This window comes from Vigna unguiculata, chromosome 3, assembly GCF_037176805.1.
Source record: "Vigna unguiculata cultivar grain cowpea cultivar isolate G323 ecotype 2 chromosome 3, ASM3717680v1, whole genome shotgun sequence".
Classification (NCBI taxonomy): domain Eukaryota; kingdom Viridiplantae; phylum Streptophyta; class Magnoliopsida; order Fabales; family Fabaceae; genus Vigna; species Vigna unguiculata.
The window spans coordinates 10,977,129-10,990,115 of record NC_140794.1 but is presented as its reverse complement, the minus strand read 5'-3'; the positions used below and the strand labels follow the sequence as shown (position 1 = coordinate 10,990,115).

The window sequence follows — 12,987 nt, the reverse complement described above, 5'->3', positions numbered from 1 at the left end:
GGCTCCTATAACACTAAGATATGGTACTTTAGGACCAATAAGTTCTTCATCTTTTTCTTGAGGTCTAAAAGGGTCTTGATCAACATCTTACGACCTCACTACCATTAGAGTGCATAATGAATGTGATTTGTCCATATAGAACGTTTTAAGCACTCTCATTATATAAGCTTCTTGATGTACAAAAACACCTTTGTTTAAATAGTCAATTTGTAATCCCAAACAAAACTTTGTCCTTCCAAGATCCTTCATCTCATATTCTTTCTTTAAACAAACAATTGTCGTTGTGCGCTCATTAGGAGTTCCAACGATGTTTATGTCATCTACATAAACAACAATTATGGAAAACTCATTTTCGGATCTTTTCATATAAATGCAAGGACAAATAGGGTCATTTTTATGTCCTTCTTTTAAAAAGTATTCAATAAGACAATTACACCACACATGCCCATATTGTTTTAATCAACAAAATAACTTGTTCAATTTTATTGAATAACCCTCTTTTGAATTTGCCTTATTAGGCAAATTAAATCTTTTAGGGATTTTCATATAAATATCATTCTTAAGAGAATCGTCGTACAAATAGGTTGTAACATCATTCATTATATGTAAATGAAGACTTTATTGTGCAACTAGGATAATAAAATATTGCAATGTTGTTACGTCCAATACCAATGAATATATCTTTTCACAAATAAATATTATGTTTGTGAAAAACCTTGAGCAACCAACTGTGCTTTGTATCTAACAATTTCATGACATAATTTATTGAGATCTCATCATTTTCAACAATTTCAGGTACCTGAGGTTCTTCTGGAACCAAATCATTAATTATGTTAAATGAATCTTTTGAGATTTCCACCTTTTCGATTAGGTCATCTAGCATTTTCGCTTATTTTCTCATTCGACAATTTTTATCTCTGGAACCAATAGGCTTACAATGCTTCAAGCATGTCTTCGGAACCAACAGACCTAGCACGCTTCAGGCGTGTCATGAACTAATATCAAATATATTCAAAGCATTAGTAGTTGGTATATATGATTTGATTACCCTTTTTGTCAATAAGAACATCCAGTAATTGATTGACTAATTTTGTAAATGAATTATCTTTTGAACTTATAATTCATATTCTTTTGTACGAGGATCAAGATAAGATAATGATATTTCATTCCAACCAATATCATTTTCCAATTGTTTTCTTTCTCCCCTTAATGTTGGAAAAACTTATTCATCAAAGTGATAATCGAAAAGTCAAATTGTAAATAAGTCTCATGTTGGTAGTTCAAGATATTTTATTATTGAAGGAGAATCATATCCAACATATATTATCAATCGTCTCTAAGGACCTATCATAGTCCTTTTTTGTGTGAAAATTGGAACATATACACCAAACACAAAAAATTCTTGCATGAAAATATTAGGTTACTAACAAAAAACCAATTGCATAATAAAGTATTTTGTGATAACTTGTTGGCTTGATGCGAATCAATGTTGCAACATGCAAAATTGCATATCAATAAGTAGCCATTGGAAGATTAGCTCTCATAAGCAATGATCTTGCAACCAATTTTAGACATTTTATTAATGATTATGTAAGTCCATTTGGAGTATAAACATGTGTTACTAGATGTTTAACTTCAACTCCAATTGATATACAATACTCATAAAAAGCATGAGATGCAAATTCACCAATATTATCAAGACGAATTTTCTTAATCGGATAATATGGGAAATGAGCTCTTAATTGTGCCAATAACTTTACAAATGTCTGATTGTGAGTTGACCATCTAGTTGATGCATCAATCAAAATCATGAAATGATCCACATGGTGAGTGTATTGGACCACAAATATCACCTTGTATTCGTTTTGAAAATGAGATTGACTCATTTATAATTTTTCTTGTGATGATCTTATTATCAACTTTCTTTTGTGAATGTACAGTACATGAAAACTCATTGGTCTGAATAAGTCTTTTGACTCTTAAGTGTGTGTCCATATGAGTTTTTCAACCTTTTTTTTCTGCATCATAATAGATCCAAGATTATCTAACTGATCAGGCCAAACAATGAATTCATTCTAATTCATAAACTTCTGGTTTACCATGAGAAGCATTTTAATTGTACTAATATATGTGTAGTATGAACCATCCAATTGATCATGTCAAACAAGGCATTCATTTTGATTCGTAAACTTCTGGTTTACCATGACATGCATATCAATTGTACTAATATATGTGTAAACCATAAGAGAAGGTTGATAATTGCTTCAATACATATTTTTTTTCAATTAAATCATAGATATAAAGATATTTCATATCTTTTTCAATGTTTGTCTCAATATGATATCCATTTAGATAAATATCCTTGAAACTTAAAAAGTTTCTATTAAACGTCTTGGTAGAAGTACAATAGCTCTTCTAGAGCCTTCAAATATATTTGTAGTACTATAAATAATACTATCATTGACGTATCACATTACCAAGCAAGAGAAAAAATTATTACTCTTGAGAATTGTACGAATTGTTGCACTATCAATACAACACATATCCTCATTATTGGTGTTAGTATCAACATTCATTCTTCATATAAACATAAACATCAATATGAGAAAATCTTTTTATTTACACATTCATTACCAATGAGGTTATCAATGTTTCTATTTGGTTTAGCAAATAAAATAACAATATCAAGATGAGTAGCATCCATATGGCCATAATCAGAATCACTATCTTCATAAGCAAAGTGTGTTTATATGTTCTTCTCATTATTTTTAGTGTATGACAAGCATGGTAGTTGAATCGTGAATCGTATCGTGTATCAAAGAGCTTAAATTTTGAATTGTGAATCATATTGTATAATGAATCATATGATTCATAAACATTAAAAAATGTAACATATACTTAAATATATAAGATATATAAATATGCAAAGAGACAATTAATAACAAAGCAACCTCATAGTCAAATAGAGTGGTTGTATTTATGTATATTTACCATATAAATTCATAGTTTCAGCAACTCAGCCTTCAAAAAACATTGTGGTTGTTGCCTAAGATTCCTTTAACTATGGCTATATGGTACTAAACAAGTATTACATTATAGCCATCCAATAAATAAGTGTTGTTGTTGTTATTTGCATACAAACATAGTTACGGTTGTTGCTTGTATCCTAAAGAACCTAAAAAAAATATTCTATTCTAAATCATTCATATTTCATCATCATCATCTCTAAGATCTATATCACTCAAGTCATCTTCATCTTCTATTGAAAGTTATTCCCCTTCGTTAATGTCTTCAAATTCCTCCTCATCTCCTACAATGGATTTTTCTTTTTTATTAGTTTTGGCATTTAAGTTTCTTGGCCCTATATTAGCAAAAGAAAAAGAAATGAAGTTTAGTTCTAGTTTGTTAACATTCAAATTTTAACTTGTGAATAGAAAAAAATTACCTTTCTTCCTTTTTTATTGGAGGTCCCTCTTCATCATCAAAGCACTCATGTATATCCATCCATGAGGAATCAATAGGCAAACAAGGATTTTCTTTTTCTCATATGATTCAATATCCGACAAATATATGGGATCACAAGTTTCCCCCTTCTCTTCTCAATACTCTTTTGTCTCAACTCAAGTTGGAGATTGTACTTTACATAGACAAGAGCATTTAGTCTTTGTTGTTCCAATCTATTTCTTCTCTTAGTATGGACTTGGTCAAATGTGCTCCAATTCCTTTCACACCCTGTTGCACTACATGTGAGACTCAAAATTTTCATGGTTATCTTTTGTAACTTTTTACCTTCTCCTCCATATGTATGTTCCCATTTTCATGGTTATCCAAAGAACACTTATGCAACTAAAAATATATTTTTAACATGTTTTTCTATCTCATTCTCAATAATCCCAATTATAACAAATCCTAATTTAAAGAATCTATCACGCACAAAACCAATTAAGAAGTCAAGATTAAAAGCTAAATGAGGGCATACATATCACTCATCACATATTCTTTTGATAGTGCAATTTGGCTCTAGAAGGGGCAGATGAAAAATATTTGTAGAAATTTTTGCAAGTTTTTCATACAAAGACATATTTGAATGAAGATGTAAGGCAAAGAACAAATAAACACATGATTTTATACTGATTCACAAACACACTAGGCTACATCCAGTTTCTCTTAATAGGTTCCACTAATCAATTATAACTAACTTAAACATGAGTATTAATCTCTCTAGGTATCATGAGTATAGTCTGTTCAAATATAACACGAGTTTCAACCTCTTCAGGTATCCTTCTTAGTCTCCATCTGAGATCAAGAACTCTCAATTTAGATAATGAGAAAATTCCTTTACAATGAGTAAGTACAATTTTAGCTCATAAGGTATACTTCACATAATGAAGAATATTATAATGGTTAAGCTCACAAGCCAATATTTATTTTATTAAGACTTTTCTAGATTTGACTTTATATGCCCAATATATTTTTCTATCTTTCTTTTTCTGTTTCTTGTATATTTCACTTTTTTCTTGTGTATTCATATCTCTCCTCTATATCTTCCTCACCATGGTCTTTGTATTTATAGACATATTGGAAATATGGTCATTTAACATTTTTTGTTTTGAATCTTCCTGATTGAATATTTTTTGTGCTACTTCCATGATCATATTTCCTTCTTCTTTGATGTCTAAAATTATTTGACATTTGGAATCTTTGAATAATGGAAATTAAGGAACAATTATCTTCTTCACTTATAATTATTTTGATGAAATCTTCAAAGTTATTTCCTTGATTGAAAGGATATCTTCTCTTGATTGCTTTCTTCTTATAACTTCTATCTTCATATTTATTTTTCATAGATATTTGTAAGTGAAAAATCTTATAATGAAGCTTTAATCAAGATTATATTCACCCTGGATTTTCTAGGAATGGAAAGTATTGTTGTTGCATTTCCAATATTCAGAATTTTCCTATTTAAGAGAACTTTCCAACTAGAGTAAATAATAGATCAAATATAATTAGAGCTAATAATATCGATAATATTTATCAAAGAATATAAAAATCATATGTCAATAAATCAATGATTTATATCATATCATGTGAGTTAAAATAAATTTATCAATCATATCATTGCAAATTAAATGCTTATAACAAAGCATCAATTGCATATTTAACAAATAAATCATTTTCTTATGAAATAAAAAGAAAATTGAGCATTTAAATAATTTTAATCTTTGATATTATGAAGATATTATGACATTATTAAAAAAATTGTGTAAATTGTATCAATTAGTTTTGTATAGTACGGTGGTGTTCACCACCACTATTTACATGTGTGGTGGTTTGAAAACCACCATAGATGTTACTGCCACAAAGTATAATATGGGGTTTTCAAGCTAATCGCTGCAACAACTGCAATTTACTACATTGTATAAAGTAACATTTTCTAGATGTAAATAATGATAATTATAGCCGTCATAAATTTTTTGTCAGAACTTTTTTATTGGAAAATATTTTCAATGTAAGTGGTGACTGTTTGAACTGTCATTATTCTCTTTATATTACAACATTTATAATTGTCACTATTATAATGAATTTGATCTGCTTTTCAGTACTCAGAGTAATTTGGTTTGCAACAGCTACCCCTTCGAACTCCTTAGTCTTTTTCTTCTTCTTTTTTTTCTTGTTTTCTTTCTTATCATGGTCCCTGACAACAAGCGCCACAATCAAATAGTTAGCAAACAATACATAATGCTAAAAGTAAAACAAATGGTGCGATAACCCACCCCTCTAAATTTCCAACCTTGAATATGTCAAGCAAAAAAGGTAATTATAAATTACTCCATAGAAACAAAGTTCACCATAAAATCAAGTAAGACCCAACAATTACACATCTTATATTGTAGAATTCAAATTTCAAAATACGAACACTAGAGACTTTATGGTTGCAATTTTGGGAGCCAATTGTGACTATGTGAGCATGCCCCCATATTAGGGTGGTAGAGGTATAATGAGGATCTAATCTTGGAGTTATTGATTTTATGAGACGACCATGTGGGAGAGGAAGTGATTATTCAAAGGGATTGTAGTGAGGGGGAGACCTATGAACAATATCACATATTAGAATTTGTAACATAATACCATTAACATTAACATCATATGCAAAAAGAAACCAATATTTTTTGGCATTAGATTCCAACAATATAGATGGTCACCAAAAACAACGTGTGGCACTGCTTTCATTGAGAGTTGAACTCAAGACCTCCCGCTTACTAAACGGGTGCTCTAACCAACTGAGCTATGAAAGCTTCACGTTTATTTTAATATTTAAGTTACCTATTATTTACACTATTTAAGTATTTAATTTATTATTATGTCTTACAAATTGATGAATTTTAACACATTGAAAAAATTAACCAAAAATATGATAATCTAACATTTTCTTCGTATTCATATCCGAAAATGCATGACAAAACATTGAGAGGTACACAAGTGTAGCAAGATTGCCAAGGCTGTATATATTTTTTCAGTCTACTCAAGTCTAAACCATTAGGACCCCTTAGAGGTTCTAACCAAGGAGCACGCAAATCCCAAAAACGCATAGTTTCTCCGCCAAAAATAATTTCTCCAGTCAGGGAACGCATTTCATATTTACCTAAACCTATAGGTCCTTGAGCAGATCCTACATTAGCCCCAAGACGTTGGTCTCTAACTAGAAAAGTAAATGCTTGAGCTTGAGAAGCTTCTGGACCAGTGGGCCCATAAAACTCACTAGGATAAGCGGTATTATTAAACTAGACAAAGCATGGTGGAGCTCTAAAGGTGCATGAAGAGCTCCATGGGCAGCGGAAATGGATGAAGGAATGGAGGCAAGTTGGAAGTCACTTGCAAGCAATGGAAGGTGAAAGAGAGGTGATAGGATTTCCTAATTTATGCTAGCCTAAGGAAGGTGGCTAGAGGTAGAGAAAGGAAATCTCTAGAAAGTGGTGACTCTCAAAGGCAATAAAGGGAGGAGTGCTCTCAACTCAAGTTGCATCTATTGCATAAAATTTCAAGAGTGTCTACAAATGAGTGAAATTTTGGCTTTTATATGAAGCCATTTACACATGAGAAAGGAGAGCCATTGGATGGAGTGGGCCTTGATCTTGGCCCTTAGATTAAGCTTGGAGAAGGAGGCTTGATCTTGGCCATTGGATGATGCCTTGGAAAAGGAGGAAGCATTCCTAACCCTTGGATGCTTTGGATCCATGAGGTGTAGGAAGAAGTGTTGACTTTCACTTAGTCCACCTTTGCTCTTTTGATAGTTCATGGCAAAATCTCCTATTGGGCTTAGTCAAGCCCAATTTTATCAATTGAACTACTCATTGTTTGACTTATTATTCTACAAAGCAAAGCCTAAACAAATATTATTGCTATTCTATTGCTCTTTGAGACACCTCTTCAAATCTTCACATCTTCTTTGGCCCATGTGAAGAGTATGAGAAGTCCATGTGGGTTTGGGCCATCTTGAATGAAGCCCAATTGGACCTTTTTGAGCATGCTCCTTATTATTGGGCCTCTTGATGGGCTTGGGCTTGAAGGTGAATGTGGGCCATGTATTGGGCCTTGAGCATGATTTGGGCCTAGGCGTTGACCCAAGCTATAAGCCTTGTTGGGATCATATCATCCCCTCCCACTTGAAGAGGATCTGACCTCAGATCAAGAGGGTTGTTTAAGGCTCACAACAACCAAATTTGAGGTTCCACCAGGATCAAACACATATCTGCAATAGTCATCAAATAAAATGGCATTAAAATCATGGAGACCATGCAGCATACAGGAATGTGGAATTTGTGAAAATGGGCTTATAAAATGGAAAAAGGTTGATAATAGGCCCACTTCACAAAAAAAATGTCTTACACTTTGACTTAGATGATTTTTGAAAAGAGTTTTAAAGTCAAAGTGTATTTTGGTACAATATGATGAGGAGTATGAAATAAGTGAATGAGATGGAGAACAAAATGTTTGAGAGGGAAACAAAACAAAAGATTTAATGACAAAGTGTGAAGAGTTTAAAGATGAGAGAACTCCCGTTGGAAATTTGATCCTCATGGAAGGAATTGGTGAAGGATGGTACACCAAATCCCTAACAATGAGTTCCTTTTTTGCTTTTGAAGGTCTCTTTAACTCTACCACTTGTAATTATATTTCAAGCTCACTCTCTTGTCTTATTTTCTCTCTTTCTTCGAATTCTTTTCTCTCATTCTCTTCTTTGGCTTTTCTAAGACTTTCATCTTTTGCATTTTCTTCTTCATCTCTTTTCTTTTTATCTTTTATCTCTTTGTCTTTTTGTTCTCTTTTAGCACAAAGCTTCTCAAGCTCTTCTTTTTCTCTCTTCTTTTCATACTCTCGAAGCTTTTTAAGTTTTGCTTGCTCTTTCTCATGTTTTGCTCTCTTTCTTTGTTCACTCAAGAGCAAGTCCAAATTGTGCTTAAAATCTTTTTCTAGTCTAGAAAACTTAGCAAGATTTTGGATGAAAGCATCCCCTATGTCAATGAAGTTTTCTATCCTAGCTTGTTGCTCTTTAGTGATCCTAAATGAAGGGGGAATGAAATGTTTCCACATGCATGCTTTTAATTCAGAAAATGTGTTAATGCATGATTTTCTCCCCTTTTTCACTCTATATTGCCTCTCTTGCCACCACTCGGATGCACGTCCTATAAACCTAGAAGTAACATGTCTAAGAATGTCAAATTGACTATATTTACTAAATAATGGTTGCACCAATTTCTCGATATCCCACATCTAATCTCTAAATGATATTGGTCCTATATCCTCCCCAAAGAATGGAATATCACTATGAAATGTATGATGCAACTCATGACTACCATGCTTATGCAACCTAGGACTATATGTAGAATATGTACTTATGGTGATTGAATGAACTTATGAAACTTGAACAAAGTGTGGTAGAGAAAATCAATCACAAGTGGACCTCCAGGTTAGGCGAGGTGAGTCTTTAAGACTTCTTAAATACCAAGGTCAATCCTTGCCAAGATACACTTGTAAAAGGTGTCAAAGATCACACAATTATCTAAGTGCTAAGTAAATAGAATCACTTGAGTCACTAAGCACAAAACAAGCAAAAAAGACTCAAATAAATTTAACACTAAAAACAGACCCCTAATTGGCAAAATTTTAGAGACTTTGGTCTCACAAATCAAGCCACTATGCAACATGAAAACATGAATCTAAACTATGCGGCCTAAGGTAAGGTGAGAAAGCACTTAGAACTTTCAACACACTTACAACTAAAGGCGAATTACTAATGGATGATAAAGGTTCTACTTAGGAGATGGGATTAAACACCTTGTGGTTCCCCAAGACACCTAAGTAGGCCAAAATACAAGTTCAAAGAGAGTTAAAATTGGTACACAAAATTTAGGCAAAGAGGAGCAACCCAAGAGCACCAAACTTTTAGAGAAATTTGATTAGAAAATAAGGCACAAAGGATGCTCCAAATTGACCAAAAGAAGTGACCAAATTGTAGAAAAACTAGTAAAATAAAAGATGCAACAATTACAAGCCACAATGGCCAACAAAAAATGCTAGAAATTGGTGTTGGAAGCTACTCCCGAGGCCAACTTGATCACACCACAATTTTGGACAGCAAAGTGATGCACTACCAATAGCACTTTGGTGCCAAATGAAGCCTTAGTTGATGGCTTTGAAGTATACACCAATTGGAGGAATATTTGGACCCCTTGTGGATGAAAAATGCAACACCAAACAACAACAAAACATGGCCAAAATAATGAACAAAAACAACAAACAAACTATGCCAAAGACATTGGTTAGCTCTCATTCAAGCAAGAAATTGATGGCTCAAAACTTTCCAAAATATGGTGAAGGTGAGAGGAAGAATTCAAGCACACTCTCTAGAGTTTTACTTCTCAACCACCACCTAAAATGCTACCTTAGACTAGCAACCAATTTGGAAAACAAAATCACTTAATTCACAATTAAGAGCATTGAAGCCAACATTACTTGCCAATTGAAATGTATAACACAAGAAAAGCTAATTAAGAAAGCTAAACCACATTGAAATGATTTGACAAGACTGAATTGAATAGCCAAAAATAAGGACAAGCAAGAAATTAAGGCTTGAAATAAAGGAAAGCACAACAAAAGGAATCCTAGAATGGAACTAGAATAGAGTAAAAACCAAAAACAGAAACTGCAGTGCTCATAAAATGTTTATGGTATTCATTGCATGTATGCCAATGTGAGGGAAGTAATCCACTCCAAATGAAAGCAATTGATGACAATATGGAATACACACATAAACAAGCAAATGTATAGACCAAGAGCACTGAAATTCTGAAGCAAAACACACCAAAAACGCACTAAACAGTGATTTTCCCGAAAACACAGCACCAGAAAACGCTGACAGATGCCTTAACTTTGAAGATTTTTCATATTTTTTGTACTGGACATATTTGAATGATTCTTTTTGCTACTTTTTCGTCCAGATGTTAAGAAAATTATTCAAAAATCAGAAAGGGATTCGGTGCTATGAATCGTTACAGTTAAATCACACAAGAAAAGTGTGCGTCAGGACACAAGTGAAAACAGCAGCAAACTGGCACTGAAAAACGCAGAAAGTTGCCTCTACTTCAAAAATTTGTATAGAATTCAATTCTTAACATAATTGAATGATTCTTGTTGGATAATTTTCGTCTATGACTTAGCTTTTCGAAGCAACAATCAGCTAAAATTTGGTGCACTGAGTCACTCGTGACACTTCTCAAACAGAAGGTGTGCAGTGGAAAAAAGTTGAAAACAGAAGCAAAAGCAGAGTGAAAGGGGAAGATGTTCAATAGACAAATCAATTCGATTTGGAGCTTGATTATGATCTAGAATCAAACATAGATGAAGATGAACATCTTAGGACACTCTAAGGCACAAACCAATCGGTGAAATGACATTAAAACAGTGAGGAAAGCTGACTCAAACAACCACACGCATAGCATGAAGCTTCATTGCGTTTTGGAGTGGAGTTTGGCATGGTTTCACTCAAGCAAGTGCAGAAAATGAATGTAAACGATGGAAAATTGAAGAAACATGTAAAAGAAAGCATGAACAAGACATAGAACACAACTTGAATGGTGGAAATTTAAAAGAAAAAAGAATCACCGAATAAAAATGACAAGAAACACAATGGAAGCAATAAAATGGTGCTGAAATGTAAAGGAAAGCTAGTAAATGATGTGAACCATAGCAAGCAAGGAAATCTACAAATAGAGTGTAGAACACTCTTGTAGTCTCATAGTTGCATGGAATCAATGGAGAAACACAATATAATAGACATTGAATGGTAGATGTGAAAGAAAAACAAAAAAGAAGATGATGATGAAACAAGACAGAAAATGATGGAAACACAAGACTAGGAAAGAACCTTACCAAACCTTGAGAGACCATGGTTTGATGGCTCTGATACCATTATGGTGGAGCTCCAAAGGTGCATGAAGAGTTCCATGAGCAGCGGAAATGGATGAAGGAATGGAGGCAAATTGGAAGGCACTTGCAAGCAATGGAAGGTGAAAGAGAGGTGATAGGATTTCCTAATCTATGCTAGCCTAAGGAAGGTGGCTAGAGGTAGAGAGAGGAAATCTCTAGAAAGTGGTGACTCTCAAAGGCAATAGAGGGAGGAGTGCTCTCAACTCAAGTTGCATCTATTGCATAAAATTTCAAGAGTGTCTACAAATGAGTGAAATTTTGGCTTTTATATGAAGCCATTTACACATGAGAAAGGAGAGCCATTGGATGGAGTGGGCCTTGATCTTGGCCCTTAGATTAAGCTTAGAGAAGGAGGCTTGATCTTGGCCATTGGATGATGCCTTGGAAAAGGAGGAAGCATTCCTAACCCTTGGATGCTTTGGATCCATGAGGTGTAGGAAGAAGTGTTGACTTTCACTTAGTCCACCTTTGCTCTTTTGATAGTTCATGGCAAAATCTCCTACTGGGCTTAGTCAAGCCCAATTTTATCAATTGAATTACTCATTGTTTGAATTATTATTCTAGAAAGCAAAGCCTAAACAATGGGCCAATATTATTGCTATTCTATTGCTCTTTGAGACACCTCTTCAAATCTTCACATCTTCTTTGGCCCATGTGAAGAGTATAAGAAGTCCATGTGGGTTTAGGCCATCTTGAATGAAGCCCAATTGGACCTTTTTTAGCATGCTCCTTATTATTGGGCCTCTTGATGGGCTTGGGCTTGAAGGTGAATGTAGGTCATGTATTGGGCCTTGAGCATGATTTGGGCCTAGGCGTTGACCCAAGCTATAAGCCTTGTTGAGAGGTACACAAGTGTAGCAAGATTGCCAAGGCTGTATATCTTTTTTCAGTCTACTCAATTCTAAACCATTAGGACCCCTTAGAGGTTCTAACCAAGGAGCACGCAAATCCCAAAAACGCATAGTTTCTCCGCCAAAAATAATTTCTCTAGTCGAGGAACGCATTTCATATTTACCTAAGCCTATAGGTCCTTGAGCAGATCCTACATTAGCCCCAACACGTTGGTCTCTAACTAGAAAAGTAAATGCTTGAGCTTGAGAAGCTTCTGGACTAGTAGGCCCATAAAACTCACTAGGATAAGCGGTATTATTAAACTAGACAAAGCAACAAGCAATAAAAACAAAAATAGATAAAGCACCTAAACTATAAGGTAAGTAAGACCTCTCGCTTACTAAACGAGTGCTCTAACCAACTGAGCTATGAAAACTTTGCTTCATTCATAATGTTAAAGTTAATTATTATTTACAAAATATTTCTTTATTTAATTTATTATTGTATAATTATTTAATTATTATTTATAGTAAAAAATTACGTCCTTCTTTTTTAAATGATTATCGTTATTATTTATTATCTTATTATTACTATATATTTAAGATTTGTGTCCTTGGTTTTATTATAGATCCAAAGGTTTCTATAATTTTAAATGCTTTTGTTACCTTG

The 12,987-nt window shown here is 33.4% G+C and overlaps 1 non-coding gene across 1 annotated transcript; it reads right to left on the bottom strand.

Annotated features, from left to right (window-relative positions):
• Nucleotides 1-6,222: 6,222 nt before the first annotated feature.
• TRNAT-AGU (transfer RNA threonine (anticodon AGU)) lies at nt 6,223-6,296 on the bottom strand. The gene has a single exon. It is a non-coding gene; the product is annotated as a tRNA-Thr (tRNA).
• Between the last annotated feature and the right edge of the window lie 6,691 nt (nt 6,297-12,987).